The sequence below is a fragment of the Arctopsyche grandis genome, chromosome 10 (genome assembly GCF_051622035.1).
Source record: "Arctopsyche grandis isolate Sample6627 chromosome 10, ASM5162203v2, whole genome shotgun sequence".
In the NCBI taxonomy this organism is placed as follows: domain Eukaryota; kingdom Metazoa; phylum Arthropoda; class Insecta; order Trichoptera; family Hydropsychidae; genus Arctopsyche; species Arctopsyche grandis.
Window position 1 is genome coordinate 13,750,866 of NC_135364.1, and position 24,999 is coordinate 13,775,864.

General features: G+C 34.0%; 1 protein-coding gene across 2 annotated transcripts in view; it reads right to left on the reverse strand.

Moving 5' to 3' along the window:
- LOC143917622 (semaphorin-1A-like) overlaps positions 1-24,999 on the reverse strand; it is a 200,418-nt gene that overhangs the window by 73,934 nt on the left and 101,485 nt on the right. The window contains exons 3-4 of one of the 2 annotated variants that reach the window (XM_077439198.1): positions 16,899-16,974; positions 5,585-5,631 (exon numbers count right to left, since the gene is read on the reverse strand). The exons of the other annotated variant lie outside the window; for it this stretch is intronic. The gene's annotated coding sequence lies outside the window, so the exon portion shown is untranslated. The remainder of the gene's footprint in view (positions 1-5,584; positions 5,632-16,898; positions 16,975-24,999) is intronic. 2 annotated transcript variants of the gene reach the window in all.

Sequence of the window (24,999 nt, forward strand, 5' to 3'; positions counted from 1 at the left end):
AAAGTACAAGCAACCCACATTTAGTGACCATTTTCCGTTTTTTAATTGCTGGTACATAACATGAAACTACATAACATGAAACTAAATAACATGAAAAACATCACATGTTAAACATAAATTTTTTAAGTATAAAATATTTGAACATAAACCATCGTTTTATAAAATTATCACCCATTAAATACTTTGTATAGAACATCTTAAAGGATATATTATAAAGTCACATAAATTTACAACGTAATTGAATCTGACATACTGGTAATGTTACGAGGAAAAACTTATAACCAATAGATTTAAAATCAGATACGTAAGACAAATAAGGTGATGCGATCATGGTTTATTGATGATTTATATAAATGGCACTTAGCGTCAATATTACCAAATAAAATAACAAAAAAGAAAGGAGAAGAGGAAATCCCCTTCATTCTGTTCGTAATGGACAGGCGAAATTTGTGTATTGTATTCGCACAATGGAGCCGAAGGATGAGGACTAATTGATATTGATGAAGATATCAGGTGAGCTTGCAATCTCACAATGGTTTCCCCGATCGGAACGAGTACCTCCGAATTTCATCCCCATCCCGTATCCAAAGAGAGAGTACAAAACGGACAATAGTGGTTGGTTTTCGGAGATAAGGTGGAAAATATGCGCGACGTGAATACGAAATCGCGCATCGCGAATGAATGGGAGACCGGTCGAACCCTGGGGTTAATCTCGAATATTGACGATCCCTGAATTTCAACTATGGAATAATAAATTAAATGATAAAGCCGTGCCAAATAAGGCCGAGTGTGTGTGTACTGGATATGTATATTTCAGTTTCATTGAAGACGGGTCGTGCGAAACGATCAAAGGAAAGGCTTGCAAATTACACACCCGGTGAGTAGTATTGATTAGGTACTTTTCAGTTGTTTGTAGTGTGCGAGGTAGGTTAATTATTTCATTGGTATTAATTTATTTCAGGTTGGCTTGCGACATCAATTTGTTGCCACCCTGATTGGTTTGAAGAAAATTTCACAGTTAGAACTTGTCAAATAACTATATAATATAAATATGAAATGTGGTAGTTTTGCTCAACGGAACTAACCAATGTGAGGAAATTATTAACATCCGTAATTTCAAGAATCGTTCGTGCGAAAGATTATATCCGTTATGCTCAGATATGTTCATATGTAAATCCATATTATGTACATATGTAAGTATATGCTGATAATTTCCAAAAACGGAAGAAAATATATGTATGTACGTATATATATAGTACCATACATTTATTTAAAAAATACGGTTATTAAGGTCGAGGGTGTATTATTTATGATGTATAGAAAATATATTTCTAGGAAGGGAAAATAATTATCGACTCGATCTATTATGGTGAGTACAAACAAAGCGTGGAGAGTTTCATATAATAGTTTGCACTAAAATAGGGGGAAAATTTAGCGTTTTTTGTGCCTTTGCAAGACACCCTTTTCCCAGGCCATAAATATGGCTTTGGTTGGATGGGTTTTCGGGATCGCGTGCCGTAAGAGGTCAAAGGTGAAAAGCAATTAGACCTTGGCTGACAGCTCTCTAATAGATCAAACGGTTTTCCCAGCTACACTTAATAGATATCTCGTGTTTCCCGAGCACATTCTCAAAGCACAAAACAACTACACACACGAGTATCGTAATTCCAAAAAGGCAACTAAGGCTGAAAGCCCATTCGCCGCATTCAATATATGTATGATCATATGCATAAAAAATAAACAAAATATGATACGAAATTGAAACAAAAATGACAAAATTTTATGAGGTGAGAATTGAATTACAAAGCTTGCAGCTATATATGTATGTACATATGTACATATAATATTACATTGTATATAATAAAATTCAATAAATACATGAACGAAGAGTATATGTACATAAATATTATATTATCAATTATCATATCAACTTCTCGCGTGATTTTAATTAATAAACAATATATGTAAGAGTATGTTCATACTAATTAAATTACAAAATAGGTATGTATGTACGCATGTTATTGTATATATTTCCAATTATTCGTTACTAGGCGTTAATATACATATGTATATACCCGAATATACCATTAAAATAAGCACATGCCCGCCGTATAATCATTATTCAGATCGGTAGCCATGTATTATATATTATATTATAGTGATTCAATTGAAAAATCTAAATAAAAATTCTCCGGAGATTATTACTAAAACCGATTGAGTACAATATCCATTAGAAGTGTTATTAAAAAATACAAATATAATTAATATTAATATTTTTAAGTAAGTTTCCCGAAATCGAGGATTATTTTTGATGGGATCCTCGCAAAAAAGTGGAAATAATGGATCACTCCCCCGCAATAAATTAGGTCGAACATGACCGGGGTGCGTCGTCTCCGGCGCAATTAACCCGTAATGACGCGAGTGGGTCTCCCGTACCACAGAATCTCGACTTTGTGTGTGCGATGGGGCCAAAAACACGATTTCGCTTGTGACGCGTGCGGAATTGAGAATCGAACCCGGAGAAAAGAATGGGTCGCTTGAGGTTAACCCCGTGGTCCTTAGATACGAACAGGCGTGGGCTTTTTCTCTATTATCGTACTTTTTTTATTTTCTTTTGACAAAAAGGAAATTTCAATAAGTACTATCTACGTATATAAGCAAGACGCCTGCCTGCCTACGTGGTCATGGTTGTTTTCCTTCCGCCGAAAAATTACGAAGCTATTATTAGTGAGAGAGAATCGCGTGCTTGGGTTTATTGGCAGCGTATGACATGTGATGATCCCAGTGAGTACTAAATTCACTTAAGTAATTTATTATCCATGTATGAATGGACGCGGAATCATATAAGGTGAAGTTTCAAGCAAATTCGATATTTAAGTATTGATATTATTTTTGTTTTACATAGATATATGTATATACAAGGAAAGCTTAACAGGTATACTCCAATGCGCATTCCTTGCCACTTACAAACATTGCAGCATTTTTTATTACATAAATCGCTGAATTTCGAGATGCCGAATTAATTAATTAATCCATAGAGACATATTTGGATTTAGTTTTGTACAATTTTTTTTAGATATTGAACATAAATCAAATTCAAATATTGGTGACATAGTAGGAAGGTTGTTGCCAATTTAATGGAGGAACCGTTTTAACATTGAAATCAGATAAATTGGCAAACTCTGATAGGAAGCGATTGACTTGGAGTCACACATACCCAAGTCTGACCAGCATCATTAAAGATTAGCACAGGATCGAACCTGGTAACCTTTCAATAGACGATAGACGTTGTTTCTTAACATATTAATAATATGTATGTATATTCCTTCATAATATGAATCACGTTCAATTATTAAATATCAGCTTGACGGGTTTTGTGTAGATTTTCACAACTAGATATGCCCCGTAGTCAAAATTCATACAATAGAAATTGCTAGGGTGGCGTGTAATGGAGATTCTAAACTTACTATACAGTTGATTCAGTGTTGGAGATATAAAAATTCCGCCCTATATAATAATGTAGAGTGCATGATAGAACTCGTGGCGTTAGTTGAAATATATTATATAAATAATACAATACACGTGAGCTCGATTGGCTTTTTGCGTATATGACAAGAGCAGCATTTACAGAGGAGTTGTGCGCTTGAAAGAAACGCTTGTTTAAGAGAAGTGAGACATGGGAAGCACTCGAGAAATGGGATGACATTTTCAGACGCTGTCAGGGGGTGGTAAGCAGAAATGCCAAACGGGATAAAAACACAAGGCTTCGAGTTCCAGGAATGCTATCGAATATACATATGTACTTCTGCTGGAATATCTAAGACTTTTGGATATGTAATGCAATATGTACATACATAGATGATATTATCAAAAAATTATGTAAATAAAAATATGCATTTACATATGTACAATGCTTATGATATGTACATTAATCCTATACTATTAAACGAACAATTCTGGCATGTTTGTACAATTGACAATTCTGTATTAAGGCTGGCACAAGAAAATTTGATGAAATTATTCCTAGTACATATACAGAAGTTAGTAATAGTCAAATTCGTAATATTGAAATATTATTGAAACATATGCAAAAGATAGTAATATTTAATATTATTTATTTGGTCAGTGAATAGATGATCAGCAAAGGTGCAGATACATAATCTTTTCAAAACTTTCTCATCTAAAATTCTATTGCCGACTCCATGTTCTTGTCTAAAAATGTATCATTAATCTTGTTAATATTGCAGCATTTGATTCGTTTGTTATAAGCGTAAGAATCACATTTACGTATAGTGAGTAATTAAGTAGAAAGGTAGTGGAAATGTAAAATAGATATCAAATCTTGCGGCTGAGGGCGGTTTGTCATCCCCTAGCGTCGTTTAGGGCTGGTAACCGCTATTTACTTAAACGTCACCAATGCTAACATCCTCAGAGTCCCCGCCCAACCCCTGTCCGGCCGCCCTAACCCGCCCTGTTAATTACTGTAATCACGCTGGCTCGATAACGAATTAAAGATTCCACTACAACATTATTTGCTAACGAGCCTCGACGACAGAGAGCGGATTCAGAGCAGAAGACAAGCAATCAATACAAGTAATTGAACTTGCCGTAGTTTGCCGTATAGTTTGCTAAAATACATATGTACCTACATGTATGTACAGAAATCAAATTTACGTATGAATACATTTTACAGAAATTCAGGGTCACACGTTGAATCAATCAAACACATATTATTACATCCGAACGTAATATGTAAAGGTGTATAAAAAAAAATTAGTTATTATGTACGTTTGATGCGAATCGATTCATCACACGATGATTTCTCGGAAGTCGTCGAGGCCGTAGAATAGCCGCCGGTCAACGCAAAAAATAAAAATAAAACTAGTCTGGAATAAAACACAAACTGAAATAATAAACTGGAGAAGAAGAACCGTACAAAAAAGGGTTCAACGCACACTAGATCGCCGAATGATATTTCGCTTAAATTCGCAATAAAATCTAAACGGCGTCGATTAGCGTCCGGTTAATTTAAGCCGCGTTCCGTTTTTTCCGACATTATAGTTATATATCAGAGGTCAAGCGTTGCAATTTTTCACGCCAATTCAACTCGATACTTTTTTAGTTTTTTTTTTTTTGCAAATGACAAAAATGAAAATGAGGGAGAAAAAATTGAAGAACATCACCGAAACTCGAGTAAAAAGGAAACGGACGCCAAGAGATAACTTGATTACTTTCGGTATAATTTCCTTATAAATCTGAGCAATTAATCTCGGTAGATATTTTCGAGAAAAATAATAATAAAATGAAATTGTATTCCGTTTCAAATAAAACGAGATTAGTTTTACAATCAACCATTTTTTTCGACTACGGTGGTATTTTAAATTACGAAAAAATACTAATTAGTACAGGAAACATTAAGAAGTTGGGTAAGAAATTCGGTGTAGAATTTAACCATAATTATTTGAAAATACTTTGGAATTAAGGTAAGGCCTTAATGCACACAGGAAATGTGTGTGAAAGGTGCAATTGAAATAATCAAAACTGAACCTATCTATGAATGTATATGTATTGTATATGTACTTACTTGAAAAGCGAGAGTCGAAAGTGTTTGAAAAAACCGCAAAAAATTACCTGAAAAGAGAAAAATAAACAATTAATATCGAAATTAAACAGATTAAAAATTATATAAAATGAAATACTCCAAGTTTTTAAGTGCATTGAGAATTTTTCCAAGAGGATTTAAAGTTATGTCACAAGTAGACTAACTGAATTGGAATATTTTAATAAAAATATGTATTTGAATAGCCGGCTTAATATAATTGTATAAAAATATGATGAACAATTCAAAGTTTGAATTACATTGTTATACATATTTCAAAAGCCTTATTATTTGAATAAATCTCCCGTTCTTAACGTGCATCAATGAAAACTACACATAAGTATAACGGTAATATTTTTCTATGAAAGAAATCATTCTATTGAAATATGCGGAAGACGATTATTAGTACGTATTAGAATTAGAATAGTGCGTTTCCCATCCGAATGCAAAGAAGCAATAGTGTGGAATTGAGCCGTTGCATTCGCGCAATAAAACTCACAATGCATCTCGATGCAATTTCACATTGAAAGAATAAATTACGCGAGAATGGGAAAGCGCAAAAGTCAAACTCAACAACGTAATAATAACATAACGCAATACGATAAAAGCGTGCGAAAGTCAAACTGTGACATTATAATAGTAAAACGGCCGGTCGTTATGATTTCTTCAAAATAAGGAAGTTGACAATTTGTAATAATAACTTCCGTTCGCCAGCAATGGCGTGTTTAAATAAAAATAACACACACACATGTGTAATTTCCCATCGAAACGGAAACACCATAATTCTGTACGAATCTGGATGAACGAATTTTTAAGTACAGAATTCAATTACATATTCGAAAAATAAATGAATAGAAAGTCATCATATGACACACGCCAACGAAAAAAAAAACAAGCCTGAAGGATAGAAACGAACAGTCATTACAAAGAATGGGTTAAAAAACTCTTAATCAGCGGTTCTAACGTACAATTTGTACACAGCAACGAAAAAGTGAGTAATTACATAGACAAATAAAAAACCTAGTTTATTCAGTACACAACAAAAAACGGAAATGCGTATGGGCCTCTAAAACTAAAAAAAATAAAAAAATAATTGAATCACAAAAAAATAAAAAGGGTGGCACATTTCGTAATTGTCCCATTTGTGACCCCTATCTTACAGGCCAATTATGTGACTTTATTAGAGGCTATAAAAAATAAAACAATTGTCGAAATTACTCATCAAGACTGGAAGCGTAACGAGTGACGTTTAACTCCCGTAGTTAAAATCTACACGATAAGTAGGCATGTGCGTCCAGGTGGAGTGATGACATCTCCCCGTCGAGGACAGGTGTATGGGTGAAATTTCGAATATGATCGAGAGCCCCCCCAGGTGGTAGAGCTGGTCTGGTTTTGACTGCCTTCGGACATCCAAGAGAAAACTGCCCCGACTAGCTGAGTGTATCCGAGAGCGTTTGACAGTAGAGCAGATCGGTAAGTAGGTACCTGTCATTACGCAAGTGTGTATAAATTCATACGGTTAGATAGCACGACGCATATCTCCTCTGTGATGTTATATATAAGAGGAAATCGAATATACATACATGTAAGATGGGGTAGAAGATCTATTTAATACGTATATATCATTTCACGGCTGCTAGCAGCAGGGAGAAAAATATGGGATGACCAAATTGAATACTCCCATCATAATGAGCTAAATTTGGTCGAGTTTTAGTGATTTGGGAATGTTATTTTGCAGAAATTTGCTTTATCAGCATCTTATATCTATATCCATTCACCATCCTCTGTGGGATGAAAGTCTCTCCAATACAATTCCACTCGTCTCTATTTTGCGCTACTCTCACCCATCCATAATTTCGTCTACCCATCTTCCTCGCGGCCTTCCTTTCACCCTTTTACATTCTCTCGCATACATTTCTAGCACTTCTTTTTCCATTCTTTTAGCTACGTGACCCGCCTATTATCCATTTTAATCTGCTAATTCTCTCTACCATATCCACTACCCTAGTCATACTTCTGGGAGTCATTAAATTGTTGGGATTCTTATTACGAGTTAGCTAACCTTTTCAGAGTGCTTCGAATTATATATGAATCGTTAGTACGAAGAATTTTTGAGTTTTCATCTTGTGTATGGATTCCTAGTGAGAGAACCACTTCGACAGATTATCAATGACACATTAGAATTTTTACGAAGATTCATATTCTGGAGAAATTTGCGTGAAATTCCATTGAATTAAAATTGACGTGAAACGATTAGATCCATAATATTCGGTATTAAGCAAATGGAATGGAATAAATTTTCTTTTCATAATTTTAATCATTTATAAAAATATTACTCTACAATAATGAAATAGAACGCTTGTTTTTTTCATCCGACTTAATAATTGAGATTGTAAGACAAAGCTTTCGCGATGGGTATTAGGCATTTCATTAAAATCGTCGAAGTTGTCTATTCCTTCTTTGTGTATAATATAATATGATTATAAATGTTGAAGAGTTAAATTTTGTGACCTCCAGACTAAGAATCCACAATGCTTTACATAAGTACATTGTTCGCTGACGTCATAAATTAACATTCGCCCTTGCGAGGGTGAATTTTTGTCTTTGTTTCGCGAAATTCTTAAACACCCATAACGAGAAGTATACACTCGACGCCGATAAATCACATTTATAAATATTTTAAAAAAATAATCACAAAAATATAAAAACGATTTAATTACACCACACTGTCGAAATGTACAATCACTGAAATTTCTACCGACAGAAATTGAATTCGTGCAAGCTTTTACCACGTGTACCATTCATCATTCGACTGTACATATTAGTAATTATACAATCAAACACAAATTTATATTGGATTATACGATAGATTAGCAAAATAATGTCAATCGCATATATATTCGATCTCCAACATTTACACGTGCATATTGCGGTTTGACACACTTATGTGTATTCATATGTCAGCAGTCATATACATATGTTGTACATACGAGTACGCGAAGAGCAAGCACACTAGTTATTATATTATTAATTTACAAAAGAGCGTCGAGAGCTTAATACGTTACTTGTTTGCGTCGACGTTACTTAACACTCTCGTCTGGAATAAGCGAGTAAGCATAAAAGAAGCAAATCCTGACAATAATCCGTCTTATAATTAAAAACACTTCACATATCTGATATCCACGCGTAAGCGAAACGTGAGAAAACACCCCTTAGGTACCATTATATGTAATAAATCCCTCGAACCCCCTCTAGGCGTTTTATATAAATGACCATTATTAACTACGACTTAATTGAATCATAATTTTTGAATTTAAGTATGTGTAAATGCAAAATTAGTACATATCTAATTTTGAAGTAAATTAAAGATTATTGGACTGGGTGTTATAGCATAGAATATAGTTTTTTTTACAAAACTATCTAAAAAAAAAGCACGTGCCGCGTGCCTCTCTGTGTGTCTGCGCCCTAATGATAAGCGTACACCCAAAAGTGTGGCACTATGATTGGCGTGTCTTCATGTCATTGTTAATTCGTACGATCTTGTTTAATATATTTCCACATTTCCATATTCCCCCATATTTCTTCAAATATGGGAATGACCATATTTCTCAATAAGTCAATACAAGGATAAAATATCTCTCTGCGCGACGCGACGGCACAAACTAATCAAGACAGCGTTTTTTTGCATTTGCAAAAATATCGTACCACTGTGTGTGTGTGTCTGAACATTTAGTCCTGTCCTAAAAATCACAATAGAAAGGGTCATATACTCGTAAATTAATTTGGAAACTGGTGAAATTTCGATATTCGAGAAGAATGCAAGCTGTTTGTGATTGGATGAGAAAAGATAGCTACGTCCACATTAACACAAGAGCCCTCTCATTTTTAAATCCATAAAACTCATTGAAATCATCCTCTCCCTAATCACTTATTTAAAAGTAAAAAAAAAACATACAACTACAACAGATTTCTAAAATATGTAATCTGGGCGCAGTCGGTCACTAAAACTATGTAAATAATAATAGACGATTTGTTTACAAGTGTAAATTTAGATAGAAGCGGCCTTGTGTATTTTGGGTATATCTATACATACAATTTAGTACGCAGTAGCGGGAGAGCAGTCTGAAAGTCGACTTTTATCCCAGCTGCTGAAAAGGTCAAGACAAAATGTATCACCGGTCGTTAATTATAATCAACCTAATCTAATTAAACTGCTTAGTTCACGTGTAACGTTAGACGTTTTGCCCTAGTATACCTGCAAATGTACATGCATACACACAATATCTCACAGAGAGAATATTGTTCAGCAGCGGGCGACTCACAATCGAGGCAATTGAGATCCGTTCGAGCGCGAAGCTTGCACAACAATCGTTAATTTCAATCGAATCAGATTTTCGATAGTGAAACAACGTTGCAGTTAGTTCATTGCGGTTGCCCAACAAAACTGGACACTTTGTAGACGGTCAGACAGACGGACGGACGCGTTGCACAATTTCGTAAGCGGAATTGGTTCACGAATGCACATATACATATATATGTACATTGTTGCGGAGGATATTAGATAATGTCGAGAGATGGGACAACCACTCCGTCGCCCTACAAACAGGGTCAACGTTAGTCCCGGAGAAAGAGGAGAGGATATTGAATAAGCGTTGAAGTGTTGGATGTTGCGACATGGATGAATGACTTGCGCGTGATTGCTTCCAAGTGTTGATTACTGTTTGACGGTTTCAGCCGCTTGTGTGAGACCGCTATTAGGAAGAGCACTACGTTTATAATGCAGGCCGATTTGTTTTTAATGTTGTATATAAATAGGTGTCTTGGTTGAAATGTATTAATAAATACAAGCTTCATCCTTGACCTATCACCCCAAACAGGACATCTACAGAAGTGCTGTAGACGTCCTAGTTATAAGAATGGGCGCGTATCAATAAAGAGTTTCAATATTTCGCATTGTATAAATGTAGAATATTTGAATTTATGTAGAACGTGTCAAAGGAAAACAGATTATAAAATACCACTCTACATATTGACTTATCTATGTACTTCTTACACCCGGGCCACGCCGAGTGACTTCGTTGAAGGCGACCAAACCAATTCTTGGTCGCTCACATTTCCATACATTTTTTCTGGTGGCACGACTAGTCGGCCGACAAAGTAACTCAGAGTAGCCCGGATTTACTATAGCAGCATATATCGGTGATTAGCGTGTATTGCCTACAATTGAGTGGTTACAGGTTCAATCCCTGGCCGGTGCTGTTGGCCAGATCTTGGATATGTGACTCCAGGTTGATATTTTCCTATTAAAGTTTGCCAATTTATCTGACAAATTGTCCTGTTTCTCACAAAATAAAATTTATAAAATGCTGCAAATGTGCAAATTTATCTATTGATGTCTCTATGATAAATTGCTCATCGATATTTTTAACTGTACAGGAAGGAGCATTTGGGTAAACCTGTTAGGCCTTCCTGGTATTAATTAATATATGTATGTATAAAAATAAAATATTCTTATACTTCTACATTTTGATAATCTAAATTCGAATATTATGAATTTGTACAATTCGAAAAAGTTTGACTTTCTGTCATGAAAAAATGAAATGATTATAGCCCAAAAACGAATTGCTTTATGCTCCAGTCTAACATTTTTTGACCTCCATGACAACATTGTCTCAAACATTTGCTTTATAAATATGTATAACTGGAATCAACGATAGTTTAATTTATTAAAATTACATATGAACATATATTTAACTTTAACTGACTGTAAGTCACCAGGTTAACTAATTACTTTTAATCCAAAACTTAGCGATAAGGTGTGGACACACAGAGTGGAACGCGGAGTAGTTTTGTACATGCAAAAAAAAAAACGCTAGCTTGCTTAATCTATACCATCGCGATTCTTGACAAAAATCACCCCCGGAGTGATTTCAATATTGTAACATGACGTTTCTGAAGATATTAATTTGCGCATAGAATTCGTGCGTGCGTGCGGGAAAGTGGTCAAATAAAATGGTTCTGCTGGATACGTTGCGGTGACATGTACTGCTGTATAGTATATATGTAAATAGATTTTGTCGGCTATTGCTGTTACGTCTACGCCCCGTTTGATATGAATGTGTCCATATAAAATGTGCCAAAGAATACTTTTCGTACTACGGATTACGTACAGGTGCCGGTACGTGCTGTGCAAGTATGAATAGACCTTTAACAATGACAGAAAGATACGACAATTACAGCAGGAGATTATGAGCATCTACTACTTATTGTATAAGATCATTTAGGACTTGTATTAAAAATTGTAATGACAATTCATTACGACCACTGCTAAGATGTACATACATATTTACATACATATGCAGTTCTACGTCAAAAGTATAAATTCCACTTTCATCATAAAAAATGCGACGACAGAGTCTAAGAATCAATTAAAAAGATTGCCATATACAGTGCATATCATAGTCACGCGCGTGCTACACGAAAATTTTACATTTTTTATTCTACACTTTTATATTACTTTTCCCAGCTACAATACATACATACATACATTTCTACCATTTTCATCACGAAATACGCAAGTTTTTTTTTACGTTGTATAATTTTCATTTTAGAGTCGAGAATTAGGAGCGGACGAAACGCGATATTTAAACGCACGCTCGTTCGTTCTTTTTTTCATTCACCCAGTACGACGAAAAAGTGTAACAGCGAGGTCAGAAAGTTCACTAAGTCGGGTTTTTAAATACCCGAACCGGTATTTCGGCGGACACAATGGAAGCGGTCTGATCGAATTAGTCTATTTCGGCTACTGTACAACGCTATCGATAACGGAGTTTTTCCCCGTTAAAATAACACCGCTTTTGCATTCGATCGAATTGAGTCGTAAGAGGGGTTCTGGAGATTGGTACTAGGTACTTTTGGAGACGTTTTATGCGCGTGGCGGGCATTCGGGCAAATAAAAACGATCTTGGTACATCGCGCATAATTTTCCAAATCCAATTCGAGCAGTAGGGCTGTGGGGGTGGGTGGGAGAAGCAGGGCATAAATTCGAGTCGTATCCGAACACCAATAAAGTAGTAAAGGACCCGAAGGTAAAACGTAACGTCAGGAGAGCCCTAAACGCGCATAAGTACACATTTCGTGTGACGAAAACGCGGCTGCCGAACAACCGGAACGTATCCACATCCCTCGACGTGGAACGTTTTCCGTGAAAAACCCCGGAAAAACCGCACGATAGCCGAAAAAAAGGGTAGAATTTCACCCGAAAAGTCTCTCTTGAGCACAATGTCTGTGCTATTAATTCGAAATGTATAGATGTATTCGTCATAGCATTACAATGCATCGAATATTGTTGTACCAATGCGGACTGATTTACACATTGGCTCTTTGTATGCTAAGAAGGTAATAATAATGCATTTCGAATGATTCGAATTCGGTGTTGGCCAATAGGTATGTAGTCAATGTTGATGTTGTTTCAATGTATGACAATTGATTGATATTCATAATATGTAATTGAAAATCATAATTGTATTGAGTATATATTGATTCGTATAGATAATAGAGGAATTAATTAAGTCGTTAACATTTTCAATACATAAAAAATATAAAGAAATCAGAAGATTAATGATCTTTTTAGAAAAAAGTGAAAGTGTGTGAATTAACGAAAACCTTACTCACTCTAACTTAATAGAGTAAAATTATACATACAATTTCATTAACAGATAAACCTAGCTTTTTTTTGAGACCAGTTTTTGCCTCGACTGAAAAACGTTACATTACATATGTACATTTTCAATTTCTGTTGAATAAATATTTCAACCTCTTTTACATAAGAATAATATACCCTACTTTCCAACTTTTATGAAATTTAATTATATTTTATAAAACGAATACGGAAAATCTTGATTCTATATATGTATATTGTAGCTATGTAAGTATAATACAATTTTATATTTGCGAACTGTGAAAACAAAAGCAAACAATCGTTTCATGATAAATTTATATCGTTATACCTCCTCTTTATACCGTTGTATTTGATTTGCATCATAAATTCAAATCACATATAATATAATAATAATAATACATAATTTCACATTTGGGGTTTACTGTAAGGTCTTCCTAGTATATATGTAAAAATAATGATAATAAAATAAAATATTTATGTACACATATACATAAGTATATATCTACCTATACATAGGTATATTCGATAAAATTTTTATGCCGGAAAAGAAGACTTTGTTGCATGAGAGATTTCCCAAATATAAATTGGTACATTTAGATAACATTAAGAAATAAATTCAATTTGAAACTTTGCGGCCATTCTTTAAAAAAAATGTATTTTTCAATAAGTAACAACACGAGTTGGTCTAAAGTAAAGAAAATGGAAAATTCGTATTACCATACATTTTATATTCGAAATCACTTTACGGCCGCGTTTAAGGCTTTTCGCCATACGAAAAATTGCATTGTGAGAATTCGTATTTCGCGTTTTAAAGCGGGGTAGACACTAAAACGAAAATGGTTCGATAAATTGTATAATGCGCCTACGGGGAAGGGAATAGAGTGGTATTTGAAACTTTTTCGCTACAATCGATTCCGATGTGTAGATATTATATGTATGTACGTATGTAGTTCACCTTGAGAGCGCAAGATAGTATGACACTGAAATATCGGCAAAAGTTATAACAGTATGATAAATTATCACACACGTGACAAATACATCTATCCATCTATTATTCGAGGTGAAATGTTACACTACTTTCAACGTTCGAACTTAGTTTACTATATTTAGGTAAGAAATCCGCTGTGAATTCGGGTCGAAGATTCTATCAATTGAATGTGGGGTAAAAATATCTTTCAAAGGAACGTTCACCAAAACTTTATTAAACTATCAAATACATTAAAAATATATATGTGAATTGTAGTTTACCTCCAAAATTAAGTTTCGACACGATATGATGCAGGTTGTTGGAGAAATATGTACAGACACATATTCATATATGTAGATACATATGTACATACGTACATATAATGACATACCAAAATTTCATTACTTTTATCTATATATATGTAGTATATCAAGCTTTTATCTGTATGAGGTTGTGTTCATGAGAAAATTCGATCTAAAAATTTAGATTGATAATACTCTAAATCGAACCCCATATCATATTTTCATGGTTTTTAAAAAAAATCTGTGTCTATTTTTTAATGAATCGTTATATAATATGGACTAATGAAAAAAGTTCGATACAATAAACCGATTTCGCTTGTGCAAAAAAGTTATCGGACCAGCTGACTATCAATTTTTGGGTTTTGAGATATGTATGTATATGTACATATATGAAAAAAATCACAATCAAAATTACAAGCGATTACGCGATCTTGATTCACTTAAAGCGACCTATCTCCTTCGAAATGAAAAATCGTCCGAAATTCGACTGCTTTATTCCATTCGGCAGATTTACCATCGTTATAAAACGAAAAAATGCTCACGGAATGCGTATCGAAATGGTCAAAATTGGATGGGTCTCATGTAGGAAAGACGACGAGGGAAAAAATTACGCTTTTTTTCAACAAGAAAACAGCATTGTCGGGTATCCCAAGAGTTTCGTTACGCGCCTCGGGATCTTCCGGCGTATCTGTGATGCGTCAAAAATGCGTAATGAGCCTCCACATAATAATAACCACCATAGGAATGTTAATATCCGCCGTACGATATATCATTTCAATTACACCACTCCAATTTATATAATGCGCCTTTTTTTCCATTTTATATTTCAACCCGGCGAACGTGTGTGAAGAGACCCATCTGCAGTGTTTATTACGAGTGAAATTTTCCGACGGTCGCCTTTCCGAAAGAAAAACCACCGCGGCGTGAATTATAGACGCGGGAAAATTTGCATGCGTTTGATTTATATAAAGTGGATCGCGGCGAATGAAATGGAATCCGAAAACTTTAATGCATGTCGCCATTAAAATGATCATAAACGGATGTGTTAAGGTTGTTATACACATATTGTATGCAATATCATCAATCTTTATCGATGCAAATGTAAACGGGTCGAGCATTATTATGGCGTTGATTCTTACAATATATCATATGTTATACATACATAGTTACATATCGGTTAGGTTAATCGATGATTTTCAAACAACTAAAATAACATAAAGATCGTGGAGTATACAAGACCATCTTTCAAAACAAAAATGTTGGAACTTCGTTTTGATTCGATCAATATAATATTCAAACGAAAATTTGGCCCCACAAGTTTATCGCGTAAGGATAAACACAAGGAGTTTATAAATCATCTTCGTGCGATTTCTATAGATGGGGAGGCCGAGCGGTGTGGGGAAAGATGCGAGATAAAATTTCACCATCCATCACTCTCGTAAAGTTTTCTGATTCAAAATTGAAGAGATTCCGCAGAGGGATTCCGACATTTTGGCAGCTTTTATAATACACTTCATTAAACCCCGCCAACAGAGGAGAGTTCAAATTTTAAAAACTATTTTTAGACGAGTCATTATAAATCGCACATTCAATTACACTCAAAGTACGCGATAGATGAAATGTTTAGAGCGACTGGTCGGAACGGTCTGTGTAATAAATAAATCAGGGCCCTTGAGTGGTCCTTTTAAATTGACGGGTAGACGAACTCTCAAGCGGTCGCTTTGTTGAGAAATTTCCCATACCATAAATGCGTGCCAGTACTTACCTACATACACGTACATACATAACTCTTTCATATATTTATGTGTAGAAAAAATAAATAATTCAATAGAATTCACATTTAGATCGTGTTGTGCATGAGAAATAAATTAATTGCAAGACTTTGAATTATTAATATAAATAAAAGTAGCATTTAATATACATTATTAATTAAAATGAAAAAGGTACTGCATATATTATTTAATGTGTATGTTTGTATACTATTATTTGCATTAACGGATAAAACCAAATGAATGCAACGTGCGAGGTTAAGTATAATATTTCATGCACAATTTAGCACAATTATGTATTTTTTTTTTGTTTGTAGTAAAGAGAGGAAAAAATTAATAATGCCAGCTTTAATGAAATATTAATTTGAAAATTCAAATATTTGTAGCGTGTGTGAGGGCAGTATAAATTTGAAATATGTATACAAGTGCGTCATACATTTTAAATGTGGTACATATGGGGAGGTTTGCACAGTGGCCATATAAATTTTAGGCCAAACCAAAATATTATTACAATCGAACTATAAATTAATGCGAAAAGAAAGTGAAATAAAATGTAAATTACGCTTAAAAAAATACATACTTGCATAGGTAATATGACCGCTTGACCGTGAATAACAAAGTCCATAAAAAAAGTCGAAAGTGATCGTTGCTTTTACCTGTAACAAAAAATAATTACAATTAAAATCTAATCAAGGTTAAGTGAAACAAAAAATTAAAACGGAAATTGAAACATTCATATTGGTGGATTTTATTTTCAATATTTTCATTAACGAACATAATCGGATTAGCGAGCACATTCGTACCTTGTGAAGTGCATGTGCTGTGAAAAGTGCAACTGCGTGGGAAAACGACCCACGCTAACGACAATCAAAATAATATATGCATTCAATATAAACGTCGGAACAAAAAAAATATCATTTCACACGTCTAGTGAAGTTTGTTTGGCAATTCAGTGCTGGAGGCGATCTGTCTGACCTCATCAGCGCAATAGGTAAAAGGCCACTACTTTCACTGAAGAAGATACATAATTAAAATAAACCGCTGCTAATGTAACGCAGTCAAGAATGACACTATCGATCGGTTCCCGGTAAATTAATGAACGTACATATGTATGTATGTATGAAAGGAGAAATTGTGTCGAATAAAATAACCTGTTGAATTTATACGGCATCGGATGGTGAAAAAAATGTCGAATATGTAAAAGCCGCAAGTCATCTTTAAGATCGTTGTACTTGTAAGGTTTTAAATATCACAAACATTAAGTTCAATACAAATAAATCTCACCCGATAAGTCAGACATACATACATATACAAGAAGGAATAGTATATACTCGACTTAAAACAATATTATATTGGATATGGATGGATGAATTTAATTTATTTTGAGTCTTATCTGTACGTAAATATGTACATACGTACAGGGCCGTAGGCGTGGGGGGGGGGGGGGGGCAGATGACTTCGGGCGCAAGATTGGGGGGGCACTAAAACGCGGTTGGAAATATTCCATACTATGTAAAATAATATACTACATTTTATTTTGGAGAAATTTTCGTATGCTTCAAAGAATTATAATGTGCACGATTTTTAAAATGTTGATTATAATCTGAAATATTATAATGAATTTTTATTTAAAATGCAGACGAGCGCTACAGGGGGAGGGGTGCCATTCAACCTGCCGTTTACGAAAAATATAATTCTTTTTTAATTGAATATGTATTTATTTGCTGTTAAATGGGTAATTTTGGTATTTTACTCAACTCGAAAATTGTGGAAAAAAGATAATAGGAGGGGGAAGGGGATGGAGGAATTTTGTCCTCCCGAGAGAAAACTCGTACCCGGGGGTGATAAAAAAAAGAATATAAATATACTAAGTACTTGACATTCTATGTCGAATTCGTCACCGCTGGGTAGACAGGAATTTGCAGGCTTCGCTAATATCGCTTACCCTTTCGGATCGGGCTATTAATAAACAAAATCATTTCTGAACTAAGAAGAGGTTCGTAAAAAAATAGCCGGGTTCAGGCAATTTGTATCGACCCCCCCCCCCCCCCCTCTCTTCGGCCCTGTATACACATATTCATAGAACTTCAATTTTGACTTTATTTTAAGTCTATTTTTAAGTTATCGTTTGTTTACTTACGTAGATTTTACAATATCACCGCAAATTATTTTTATTCAATGAAAAATCTACAAGTGTTTCGATATTCGATTATAAATATAATGAAATCAAATCCTCTCATATAAAGCGAGGGCACTTATAGGCAAACTACAATTTAATTTTAATAATGCATATATAATTGACGTATAAATAAATCTTAAAACTGATTATAATTCAATTAAAAAAATCATAATCCAGTTCAATGAGATTTCATATTTCATTCCGGGAAATATATTCAATAAACTCAATGAAAGACTACATTCCAAAAATGGTCAAAACTTATACATCACGTTTTATTTATATGAGAAAATCAATTAAAAGTCCATAATATATTATATACACAAAGTTTAACAAAAATACGATGAAAAATACACGTACGGATACGTTTAAAATATTCAAACAGTGGAGACGTACAAAGCTCACACGAAGGTGACAAATATATAAAAAAAATTCCTATGACAGAAAATCGATTTTCGTACGAAAACCTTTCCAGCCCGACAGAACTGTTTAAAATATCAAAAGAAAAAAATCGGGCCGTACTAGGGGGATTGGAGCAGATCGACTATACATATTCGCGGTTTTTTTTTGCACTCACCTCGACTAAATGTCGACGCGCTATAATAACAACGAAATATAACAGCGAGATAAAGAAAATCGTCTTCAACGAAATCGGTTATTCTTCTATCCGAATCCCCATCGGACTATGGGAATGGATGGGGAGTGGGTCTACAGTGGAAAATAGGGAAAACGCTATGGAAGATAAAGAGTGGGGATTAGCGGGGCAGCCTCCCTCGATTTCATCAGTAAAGCTTGCACATCTATTTCGGTGGTTCGCTTTTGGTTACTCTTACACCCACCCGCAGATAGGAAAATAGCTCCCTTCGTGCTTTGTCGCAGTTAACATTAACATTTTAAAAACTTTCACTTCGAATCGATACCGGAACTGAGCTACGTGGGTTGTTGAGTGTTGAAAAAAGCGCTAGTCATCCTGAAAATTGCTGTATTATTTTTTATGCGCGCAAAAGTGAGTGTATATGAATTTGCATTTTGATGGAGGGTGACTCGTCTGATGCGCTATTGCAAGTACATACATAGTTAAATTATTCATTAAAGTTATCAACTGAAGGTACTGCTTTGAATCCCTATCGGTCGAGAAATTTATTCAGTTTCGGATATATCTAGTTTTACTTAGAATAATGAAACTTATGTACATATGTATATAGATAATGTAAATATCCACACTAAAGTTGCAAAATAAATGTAAAGAAAGCTCATATTATATATGTATATAAATTATATGGAATGGCAAAAAAATCCCACCCACTCATATTCATTTCATGCCATCAAGGCGATAAAAACCAATCAAATACTCCTCTGAATGTTATATCATATACATATGTATATCTTATACTGTTAAACGAACCAATATTGTATAATTGTTTATATATTTATACAGATATATTTGTGAGTTTTTTTTTCGAAAAGTAGAATAACGACTTTGCCAAATCTTTTCACATTATGGCATGAAAATCATATTGGAGTCTCAAAGTGGATCTCAACTTTTGTTTAACTTTTAAATAGTGAAATTACGTTTGAAACATCTCGACTTCAAGTGCCATAATCGTTGCGTGTGTGCGAGCAGGATGCATAATATAAGTCACACGCACGTTACTACGAAATGTGACCATAGGACTTATGTAAGTACCAACATTATATAAATACATACATTCGGATAAAAATTATCCCCTCGCTATCCAGGAGAATGATTGTAGTGAGAATGAGGCAGACGCTGCGCATTCCACGGACCGCAAGACGCGCGAACATTTCTTAAAGAGCTGACAGTTTCAAAGAGACTCTCCACAACATGTAGAAAAAGGATTTTTCCCTACTTAAGCCATATTGCCAGGAAGAATTTGAAGAGGCTAGAGAAGCTGGTTGTCGCTAGAAACCTAGAACGCACGCTAGAGGACGGTCTCCCAAAAGATGGTAGGATCATATTAAAGAACTGAACTGATCATCCCTAAACGCTGCTTTCAGCTGTTGAGTGGAGGCAGATCGTCCATCAGATTCCAGATGATAGAAATGACTACAAACGCTCAGCATTGAGCAAACGAAAAGTAAGAAGAAGAAAGATGCACTCGATGCACGTTGATGATGTCATCGATTAAGGATAGGACTATTGGTCATTCACTCACACTATTAAGATCCACCTTCATAAATAACTTTCAATATACACTCCGTTTAATGTTTGGAAATTATTTCTTCAAAATACTCTATTTGATTGCACACATTTTCAATTAACGTTAGTCTCAATTTATTATATTATACATAATTGACAAAGGGACACTACTGTTTGACATATTGCAAAGCGAAACGAAATATGCACATATTTACTAGTACTGGTATAGATACTAATATAACACTGTGAAGTAACAAAAAAGATCATTTAGTAAGTCGAAGTTCATTAAAGGGCGACACTTGAGTTACGGCGGGTCGGTCAAATTGGGCGACCGGTCGGTCGGCAAAGGGTTAAAGTCGGTTGGCCGTTAACCTGCCGGTCTCGGTAAAATATTTACCGGCGCGCGATTACGATCGCTCGAATTAATTAGCCGAAACACTCAATTTGGTAAAGTAATCAGATCGTGAGTAACATTTTGACGAGTCACTCTCACCGGAAGGACACTCCGTTCAAATAAAATTTCATCAAAATCATATATGTAAGTATGTACGTATGATCCTCATATATATGAGAAATATCGGAATAATGCAAATTGAAATATTTGGAGCAATATGTAATTACATGAAAGTTTTTATTATCGCGTACTAAAAAGTGAAAAGTTTTGAATGCGTACTAAAAATGGCAGTCGAATAAAAAAAAGGTTTTAGTATATGCAAATGCAATGGAATATTATTATTACGTTTAACGGTTCATAAATTTCGCGCAATAAAACTAATAAAAAACGGGCAGAAATTCCAATGAAACGATATAAATTGCTGAAATCTTATTACAATACCATACATATGTGCAGAAAATTTTACCAAGAAAAAAAATTTCAAATAGCTATTGTTTGCTCATAAACAGCGCATTAACAACACCGGTAGCGCCTACATTTTTTTCCTGTTTTGGGTATGATAATTGAATTGTTTTTGCCTTAAAAAAATATTACATATTTTTTCAACAAACGCTACAATTCCTATGAGAATGGTTACTTAGCGCATTTCGTTTTAAATGGTAAATACAAAATTGTAAGGTTTCCTTTTATTTACAATTAGTATCGATTCGTAAAATTCATTAAATACAATACACCCATATATACTAACTTGAAAAAACTGCATGCCATCTATAATATTCCGTTTGTTACAGACATTACTAACAAACTAACCAGTAGATTCTATGACAGAATCACTAATAAAAATACTAACACACTTGTGAAGAGTCTCGGTGATTACAACAAAATGTCTATACCCTTCAGGTATAACACACAGATTACCTAAACACAATCTGCTTTAGGTCATCGACTTTAGTGAGTCTTTAATTAATATTATGTATTAGATGTATTATGAGCATTTATAAGGATTGTAAATAGGTTTTTGAGCTCTTTTTCCTATTATGCTGTAGATTAACATTAGAATAATATAATACTATGAATACTAACCAAATTAAATTAAATTGTAAAATAGAAAATGAGCAGTAGATCAGTAGCTATTAAAATAGATATAAGATGTATTATGAACATAATTTCGTAATAATAAAAAGCATTTAAAAATCAAAATTAAGTACAAAAGTACTTTTCTAACCGATCAATTTACCAAAATATATTTTTTTATACATTTAACAAAACGAACGTATTTTATTGCGCGAATCGAAAACGGTGGGAAAGCGCTGATGAAAAGTTTACAGATGCGAAATTATGAAATATTACCATGCTTCCGTATGTTTTCCACATGAAAAATAACGCTGAAAATCTACAGCTTCGCTGAAATATTTCGAGTGTAGAGATGCGAGAAAATTTTATACATCCTTAGTTGCATATTAAAATCTAAAAACGTATCATCTATGTACATACATACACATATGTATATGTATGTATGTATGTATGTATATGTATGTATGTATATATATATATATATATATATATATATATATATATATATATATATATATATATATATATATATATATATGTATATATATACACAAACGAGAAATTGGCAATCGCATGTATCAAAATATGTCAGATTGGGGTTGGTATATGTAAAATTTAGCGTATACGGATAGTTTAGTTTAGTATAAGGATATAATAAGATTTACACATGTATAACTATGAATACTGGCAAATTCGTTGAAAATTAATTAACATTCAATATAAACAAGTTTTATCACACTTCCATGTATTATAAATGTTGAAGTGAATAAATCTTGATAGTGAAAAATTGATACAAAAACAATATAAATTAAATCGACAAAAAAACTAACAATAGATTCTGACAAGTAATCACGAAGTTAAAACACGAAATAATTAAAGCGCAAAAACGAATTAATCATTCGAACATTTTTTTACAATCACAATTTCATTTCTTACAATCACTATAAACAACTACTATGCAAAAATACGATAAGCTGACTGTGCAGTCTGATTCGCAGTTTGAAAATCCAATTAAAAAAAAATCTTTTATATATGTATGTATGTACATATGTACATATGTAGATGTGTACGTTGTTATAGACGAGTCGTTCCAAACGAATATTAAAGAAATATTGATAAAATTTTCGTTTCAAAAATACGATTTGATACATACATATGTATGTATAACGTAGCAATGATTTGAGTACGTGTACGTTTCACAGAAAACGCTACCTTGATACGTTTGAAACGAATCACAAAATGTGACCTTGTTTTGCGGTTGTCTTTGCATACTATAAAATGTTAGATTGTGACCGCGAATGTACATAAGAAGCCTTGAAAAATCATACTGGAAATATCTATCTTAGGATTATCGACCGCATTTAAATTTTAACTGATTCAGTTAAAGTAAAAAAATAGAAAAAAACCAAGATATAAAAAAGGTTATTTGAGACTCGAGTCCAATAGCACCAGCAATAATTTGAGATAGTTTTATTGCAAAAGTTTTAGTTGTTATATTTTGATCGATCGGCGTTTGGAACTTCTCTAGTTGGTACGGAGAGATAAAATTTTAATGCGTAGGTCTTCTTTATATGTATTGCAATAATATAATAGATTGGTGTTTTATGCAATAAAAAAACGGTATAAATAACAAATTTATCATGTTACAGAAGGTTTTAATAATATATAAATAAAAAGTATAAAAAATAATTTTAATAATATATAAAAAAAAAATGTAAATAAAAAGTCAATTTATATTTATATATCAAATACCTTTAGTGCATCAGCTGCAATTGAAAAATTAGTCGAAACAATAAGTAAGCCTTTAGATATTTTTCAACATGCACCACCCCTAGCCATATACGTATGTACATGGTACACAGTCCCAAAAATCACTCCCTGGAATGTTTTCGGTGATATTTTATTTTTGGTTGACAGTGATCGATAACGGTGAATTCCATATTTGAAGAAATGTAGGAGAAACTTGACTGATCTCGGTTGCATATAGATATGCATACATGTGCGAGTTCCCAAACATATTCGCTCTGCACGTGCAATTCGGTTTGGGAAACCCCCACTGTGAAACGGTCACAGCGGTGAGCCAAAGGACGTGATTTCCCGTACCACTCGGTGTGTTTTCGCCCTAATTGTTCACCAACCGCCATTGATTGCAACCATAGTAACGACATTTTTACGTCTATTGTAAGGCTAAGCTGGTTGGGGTGGGCATGTTTTACGAATGTATTAAAAGGAACATGAATATTTTATGACATCAATGAGTCGATAGCTTTAAGTAGAGGCTTAGCAAGACAGGTAAGATTTTTACCTGTATTGATGACTCTTATTGGTGATTGGATTTAATTTTATTTGAACAATTCGAACAGGTGAATTCCTGCGGGATTCTTAGCGGCGAAATAAGAATTCCTCCGATCGTCGTCGTTAAAAGGTCAAATCGCGTTGATTGCGCACACTGTGTACGCCTAGACTGAACTGTTTAAAAAATGGTCAATTTGTTCGTCTCACAAGCAAGCAAGGCAATTCGAATTCCATTAAGACTCAGCGTATATCAAAGAAAAAAAAAGAAAATAATACACACGAGGCCGCAATTAATTTACCTAAGTAAAAAGGTATTGCACAATGTGTAGGCACGCCACATTGCCCTGGCGATTAATGATGATAGCACTATTTCATGAAAAATTCCGCAGCAGTACAAAATGCAAGCACGCAGTTATTGCACAACGCCCAGAAATAGATAAAAATTAACTCGCATCGTAAAACTTGAACTTGAAAAACTACTGAATTACTTCGTACCGAAACAACAGACTCAAATTAAATTACACGAATTAATTCAACGGCCGAATATAGACACGATCGAAACTCCCTTTTGGAGCTTGAGC